Genomic DNA, 8,509 nt, shown 5'->3' with positions numbered 1-8,509 from the left:
AATATTGTGTGTATTGCGTTAAGTCAGACAAACATAACATAACTTGTTTACAGTACTATATATCGTTTCGACTGGAAAGTTGTTGAGTTTTGCAACCAAACCAAAATCAGATATATCTGGAGAAATAACTTCTACTAGAAGAAATTTAAAGGTCCCAGTAAATTAACTACACAGAGAACAATATATATTGTATTTATTAGATGAGACAAAAGAACTTACAAAAGTTTATATCGGCAGGTTAATCTGTGGAAAGGTATCATTTGGTTCGCAATAATGTTATTTACTAAGTATTCCATATGAAGGGAAAGCTTATGGTGAACTAATGGCATAGTTTTCCTTCATCTTTCGGAAAGTACACTATACTTTTCATTTTACCTTTGTCATTTATATAGGTTGAGAGTATAGTCTGACATTAGACCAACTGACGCCAATATTCATACAGATAATCTTCTTATTTTTTAAAGGACCAAATATTAAAGTTACAGTCTACTGACTGTTCAGCCTTGAAACATGTCACCTATGGATCCCTTAAAGAGTCGTTACAAGTCACTTACTCTCTACAAAAACTAAATAAGACACTGAAGTCCACACTATAAAAAAAAACTAGGGGCTCCAGAGATTCAACCCATTTATCATTATAAGATTTGCAAGTTTAAAACACACTTTCAAGTATGACGGGCTCCTGTCTCATAAACATACATAAACATACTGTTTCATAAACATACACATACTGTTGTCTGTTCTATGGTCGGGTTGTTGTCTCTTTGACACATTCCCCATTTTCATTCTCAATTTTATTTTTATAGGTTTCTTGTAAATCATTACTGATAAAGGTTTATCAAGGAAACTTTAATTGGTTTTGCCATGTTTATTACAAGTTTTTCAATTCAGGAGATTATTTTTGAAAAAAATATGTCTGATAAAATATGATGTAATGAAATACATGAAGTAACAAAATCATAACTAGATCAACACAAAGTGACATATTTGGGGAAAAAAACAGTTAAAAATGCAATTATCAGAACACCTGAAATATGTGTAAAAAAACATGAAATAGGTGAAAATCTCAAACAAAATGTCAAATTTTCAAAATTTTAAGATCTGCATTGATTCAGTTGCTGTTGTAACCTGTTCCTGCAATTTTTTGTTGATTCTTTTTGTTTCCTTATAAAAATTAAAGTTCGATTTTTGAAACTTCTTTTTGTAAGAACATCAGTGCATTTAAATGCTAGAAAAGTTAACTGCTTCCCACATTCTGGCATTAAATTCTATTTTCTTCGTAATAAGCATCAAAATGTTGTTCAGACAATTTCAAGCAATGTGTAATTTAATCGTATTTGATTTTAAATACATTACTTACAGTACTTTTATTTCATCTGTTATATGTAGTTCTTCTTTCTTTCCTTGATATAAAGATATTTAGAAGTTTACTATGGTAAAACTTTTCAGTTGCAATCCTGCATGTATTTCTTATTATTTTTATAAATCCATACAAGACCATTAGAGTGTTTGGACCTGTGTTACATTGTGCGGTTTTAACAAACAGCCTTTTTTGTAATCAAAACATAAATTCGAAATATGAAAGATTTGTTTTAAAATATTAACCATTATAAATGCATCTACTATTGCAATTCACTTGGGTTTAAATAAAATTCTAAATCATACAATGATTCAATTTCAGTCTTGAAAATTGCATATACCATCTATGGATTATTATTATAATGCATTGTCAGGTGGAAGACATAAAGAATGGAAGAGTGGAGTGTCTTCTTGATGTAATCTTGACTTAATCAATGCAAGTAAAAATAGAATAACAAATTAGAAACACTTGATAAAATATGGTTAGTATTTTTTAAGAACCGAAACTGTTTGCTTTGCCGTTTTGTGCTACATAATTAGAGGATCAAGACTGAAATGGCAATTGACCAATTAACTCATCTTCTATCTTAATGGCAAGACAATCTAAAACCGTAAACTATTAAACCTACTACATTTAATTCACCAACTTTCCAATCTGTAACTATTGTTTTCTTTAAAATTATGTTTGACATGTAGAAAAGTATGCACTTTGTTTCAGTAGGAAAATTTTCATGTTAATACAGTATCATTATTATTAAAGGTTGTACTGATTAACATGTTTGAGAATTCTTTTTCCCTTACTTTCAAAATAATTCAATCTGTTTTTGTTTTTTTATGTTTTTATTTTTGCGTATCTTTGTTTTAATTTCATAATTGGTTTGATTTTTGTTAATGTCAGAATTTCCACTTTCCTTTTATTTTATTCGTTACCTTATCTATTATTGGGACCACAGTCATCAGTTCTTATTTGACTTACCCCAATCATAACTGATCAGAATTATATATTTCCTCCATCCTTCAAATCCAAGTGTCACAATAAAATTACAGTTATCAACATCTACAAACGCTTTGAATGATTTCTTTATCTTCTTCTTGCCAATTTTAATAGATGGATTGAAACAAGCATCTAATCGTAAACATGTAGGTGAAACAGAATAATACAGAAGATTTCTGAGTCGATTATCTCTGATTTCTGGCAAAGTTAGATGTTTACACTCTGAAAAAAAATAATGTTTTTTTTAAATCATGTTAGGTTAAAGTCATGCTGGGAAAAAAATCAAGGTTTTAGAAATAACATTGTAGGTAAATGAATACACAAATATTTGAGAGAAAAAAAAACTGTAAATTTTATTTAAGGTGGTACCTAACACTACAGGGAGATAACTCTGTAAAATGAGCTAAACGTTTTAATTCTGTTGTGTTGTTAAGGGAATATTAAGCGTCTCAATGATCAAAATTAATGTTTGTCAAACTGCTATATAACCAGTGTAATTTTTCTGATAAATTGGTTGGTTCAAATTTTTTGAAATTTGATATTTTTGTCAAACAGTCAAAGTAAATACTTTGTCAAAATTTTATGAAAATTAAACGAGCCAAAATAATTTTCGTGAAGGTGTTGGGTACCACCTTAATAAAATATTTTATGTCACATCATCATCACTACCATCATTCTGTCATTCTATGTATGTGTGTTTTGAAATCTACTTATCATTTAAATTTATTGTATATTTCAGGATTTATTTATAGATGGATACTTTTTTGTGTCTTTTGTCAGTTTTTCTAAAAACAACCTTTGAATTATGAAACATCAATGAATTTCTAAATTTCATAAAACGATGTGAAAAACAACTTGCCTAACAAACTCTATTTAAGAAAGAGGAGAAATGTTTAGTTTTGGTGCTAATGCATGCAACATACAACTGACTACAGGGGAGAATAAGATAAGCATATGTTCTTAGGGTTTCTGATTTAAATAACTACTACACTTAAATAAACTATACAATATATAAAGAGTATTTCTTTTACAATTTCTGTACTCATACTTCTATCATCTGTTTCCAATGTAGTTTGACGTTGCTTTACACTGCCATCCAAACGCAAGCCTCGAGTTTGTAACTCATCATTCAACTGTTTCTTTGTCATTGAATCAGGTCTTTTACAAGGTCTTTTTGTAGTAATAAGGTTCTATAAAGTATACATATATATTTCACTGTTTGCATTCATGTGTACTTCTTTAATCAAATGCATAAGGATTTTGAACCTTTTACAGTGATCTATTTTTGTTTAAACAATGCTCTTCAGTTTCGTACGCTATTTGGCCTTTTAACTTTTTCGGATTTGAGCGTCAATGATGAGTCTTTTGTAGACGAAACGCACGTCTGGCGTATATACAAATTTTAGTCCTGATATCTATAAAGAGTTTATTTGTACAATATACGTATATTATGTGAGTATTTCATTTACGTCCAGATAAATAATCTTATGTTTATGGTTGTGAACTTTTGAAGGGTTAGGTTTCATTTTACAGATTAATATTCCACTCCCGTCATTACACTTCTTTGGTTTGTAATATTATTTGCAATTATGTTGTGAGTGATAAACTTTCTCATTCACAATAACAGAAGGAATTAAATCCGGCACTGAATTATCTCCAATGACAAAACAGTCTACCCTGAAACTGTATTGAGAGCATTTAGCCCACACATAACATTTAAACATGTTCTTGTGTATATATACACCATACATAAACTACTTATCAAAACATTCTCAGTAATTTCATCCGTTATATAGTCCCAAAAAAATATTTATGATCAATTTGTTTAACTGCATAATTGTTTTGAAAGTACTTTACTTAAAAAGTTTACGGATATTTTTGAAAAATATAAAAAAAAAATGCAAGCAAATAAATATTACTGATAAAAATATTTAACAGATCATGTTGTAAGATATTATAAATAGTGATACATTATTAAAGGCATTTGACGGTCTTCTGGGATGATATTGTGACCATTGTCTGTTAAGGGATAACATATGAAAATGACATGTTATGTTCCTTTTATCATATATTTCAGCAGCAGACATACATACAAGAACTTTTGAAAAATGCTTTTATTGTAAAAATGGAAGCAGTTGACAAAAAAATGGTTGATAACTAAAGTCATCAACAAATAGAAGTTTTTAACGACCTTGACTGGCTATAGTCATATCACACGACTAAGACAATTCTGCGAATTCAATGAATAAACATGTGTCTAGCGGGACGGCTGCAGTGCAGGCGATTTGGTGTCACGATATCACAGAAGCATGGGTTCGAATCCCGGCGAGGGAAGAACCAAAAATTTGCGAAAGCAAATTTACAGATCTAACATTGTTGGGTTGATGTTTAGACGAGTTGTATGTACATTATGTACACAGCCATGTATCACCATCATTGATGGCGATCCGATGGATACATCTGTTGTAGAGTTGTCACTGACTCAGACGTACTTATAAATATAATTATTTTCTGTGACTGTATATTACATTAATTTGTAGGATCCTTTACTATAGATAATTTAGCTGATCTGTAACAATAACATCTTCATGCCTAATATATCATGTACTGCAGTACGCCGCTAGATTAAAACTGACGTGGAAAGTTAACACACGGCCAGCGAAAGCTCTATTTTTGTAGAGCCTAGGTGGTCGTGTGGTCTAGCGGGACGGCTGCAGTGCAGGCGATTTGGTGTCACGATATCACAGAAGCATGGGTTCGAATCCCGGCGAGGGATTCGAACGCGAGGAATTTGCGAAAGCAAATTTACAGATCTAACATTGTTGGGTTATTGTTTAGACGAGTTGTATGTACATTATGTACACAGCCATGTATCACCATCATTGATGGCGATCCGATGGATACATCTGTTGTAGAGTTGTAACTGACTCAGACGTACTTATAAATATAATTATTTTCTGTGACTGTATATTACATTAATTTGTAGGATCCTTTACTATAGCTAATTTAGCTGATCTGTAACAATAACATCTTCATGCCTTATATATCATGTACTGCAGTACGCCGCTAGATTAAAACTGACGTGGAAAGGTAACACACGGCCAGCGAAAGCTCTATTTTTGTAGAGCCCATGTGGTCGTGTGGTCTAGCGGGACGGCTGCAGTGCAGGCGATTTGGTGGCACGATATCACAGAAGCATGGGTTCGAATCCCGGCGAGGGAAGAACCATAAATTTGCGAAAGCAAATTTGCTTTCGCATATATATATATATGAACCAATCAGTTTTATTAAAAGGATACAATTATACCATTATTTTCTAAAGTATATAAACTCATCATAGGTACCAGAACTAAATTTTGTTTATACGCCAGACGCGTGTTTCGTCTACAAAAGACTCATCAGTGATGCTTGAATCCAAAAAAGTTAAAAAGGCCAAATGAAGTACGAAGTTGAAGAGCATTGAGGACCAAAATTCCTAAAAGTTTTGCCAAATACAGCTAAGGTAATCTATGCCTGAGGTAGAAAAGCCTTAGTATGTCAAAAAATATATGATAATGTTCAATACCAATAAGTTACAAATAATTATTTTCTAATTATTGTTTCTTTCAAAATTATTTCAAATTGATCGCTTGCGCGATAGTAATTTAGTTATAATATACCCATCATAACGGATTCAAGTAAAGCTTGAGTTCTTTCACAAACCTGTAAGGAGTCATTCAACACTTTAAACTTGAGAATGATAAAAAGAGTGATACAAATGTGAGAAAACACATTAAGTTATCGTTACTTTGGTACAATATGTATATGGATTTACCTCAGGCACACCTAAAATATTAAACATTTTCTCTTTCATTTCTTCTTTCATTTTTTTCGTGACTTCCTTCCCTCCTAAATTCAGTTTTCTTTCTAGAAAATGTTCACTAAAGAACTTTTTCTTGTGTGCTGAAAATTAAAAACAGACACAAATATCTAAAATATTTTTTGTGTCATTTGTTCTAATTTGGAGAGTTGTCTCGTTGGCAATCATACTACATCTTCGTTTGTATATATACAGAATATTCCTAAGAGGTATCGCAAGATATAAATGTAATAGTCAATATGGTAAATACACATGGAACTCTAAAACTGCAAGTGAAATTCCCTGTTTATGGAATCTGGGGATAAAACTGGTATCAGCTGTATATTCCCTGACAAACAAGGCTGACTCAACAGACTAGACGGAACAATTTACGAACGTGAATTTTACATGTACCTATTGTATAATTAACAAGAGGGCCATACTAACAATACTGTTGGAAATCACGCACAGAAGAGGACGTTAACGTTACGCGGCATTATTGTATATTAAACGTCGTGTACTTATGACGTTATCTTGTACTTCAGTCATCAATACAAATTCATACAGTTTATACGTCCTTCTTATTACATATGCAGTTTTAGTAAAACCACTTTACGATATTGATATTGGTGCCGTGACCAGGATAAGATGACTTCAAAGCTGAAATCTATACGAGCGGGACACAGAAGCGCAGTTTCTAGGATTTTAAGAAGATTTGAGGTGAGAAGTGAAACAGAAGAAAAAACGGAAGAGGACGAGCTGGAAACAATAGTGGATCCATTAAAAGAAAAGCAAGATATTCTGAAGGATATGGATAAGAACATTTTAGATAGTGTACAAGAGGAGGATATAGAGCAAGAGATACTTGACACAGATGAGTATAAAGTTTTTCGCCACACAATGAGACACTGCAACCCATTCAAAATGTTGGCCCCGCATATAGTTTAAGAGATGACTCATAAAATACTGGCCTCAATTTCACGTCTTTACGTTCATATTCAAGCGTCAATACCAGCAACTTTCACAAACTACCGAAAATGAATTTACTTACATTTGATGGAAACGTACTTGAATGGCAAACCTTTTGGGATTCTTTTGATTCCGCAATCCACAACAACAACACGCTAATCGAAGTTCAAAAGTTCAACTACCTAAAGTCTTTACTAGAGGAAGGAGCGTCATACACAATTGCCGGATTTGCTCTTACGCACACAAACTACAACAAAGCTTTTGAACTTATACATGAAAGATTCGGACAAAAGCATAAGATAATTCACTCGTTCATGCAGGCACTATTAGACATACCCGCACCAAAGAATACGCTTTCACAACTAAGAAGTTACTATGACAGAACAGAAACTTACATACGTGGACTAGAATCTCTTGGACAAGCCTAAGACTCGTATGACTCGTTATTAGCACCAGTCATACTTAACAAAATGCCTGGTGAAATACAAAAAAAATCTTAACACGTGAGCACGGTTCATCAGATTGGTTTCTCGGTGATCTAAGGAGATCCATCTTTAAGGAGCTGGCCATTTTAGAGTCTTGTAAAAGTACAGAATTAGGTGAAAGTCCGAGCACTACAGCTACATGTACTTTCTACATAAACACAAAATCGCGCGAAATCTGGCCAAAAACCCATTCACCACAGAAATCTTATCAAATATGCTGCGCATACTGCAAGAAACCCCACTTTCAGAATGTTCTGAATATACAGACCAGAATAATAGGGCGATATCGCGTAGTAGATTGCAAATCAAAATCAAACTGCAAGAAATGTGATAGACGTCACCACACAAGCCTATGCGACAAAGACATTGATAAAGAAACGACAAGTACAAGTAGTACAAGTATAGTACAAAAACACAACGCGGAGGAAGCTTACACAACTGTTTTATATTCATCTCCAGGCCGTGATTGCCCAAATATTTTGTTAAAGCCCGCAATAGCACCACTCAGCTACAAAGAACAAACGATTGATGGAACGATACTTTTTGACGAAGGCGCCACAAGGTCATTTATTACAAGACACTTAGAAGAGAAATTGCAGTTAGAAACCACAGGAAGTGACGCAATTACACTATCTAGATTTGGAGACGATGATAAGAATAACTCTATTGAACAGCTAAACACAGCAACAGTGAAGATACAAACTATCTATTGCCAGGAACTACCAGTCGACGTTTTGATTGTACACAAAAATCGCCGCACCATTTAAGACTAACATTGCATCTGCAAAACAGTTGCCGTATCATTAGGGGCGAGGGACCAACAGCAGTAAAATCCAAACTAGGGTACCTACTCTCAGGACCACT

Source organism: Mytilus galloprovincialis, chromosome 7 (genome assembly GCF_965363235.1).
Source record: "Mytilus galloprovincialis chromosome 7, xbMytGall1.hap1.1, whole genome shotgun sequence".
NCBI classification, from domain to species: domain Eukaryota; kingdom Metazoa; phylum Mollusca; class Bivalvia; order Mytilida; family Mytilidae; genus Mytilus; species Mytilus galloprovincialis.
This window is presented reverse-complemented; position numbering follows the sequence as displayed.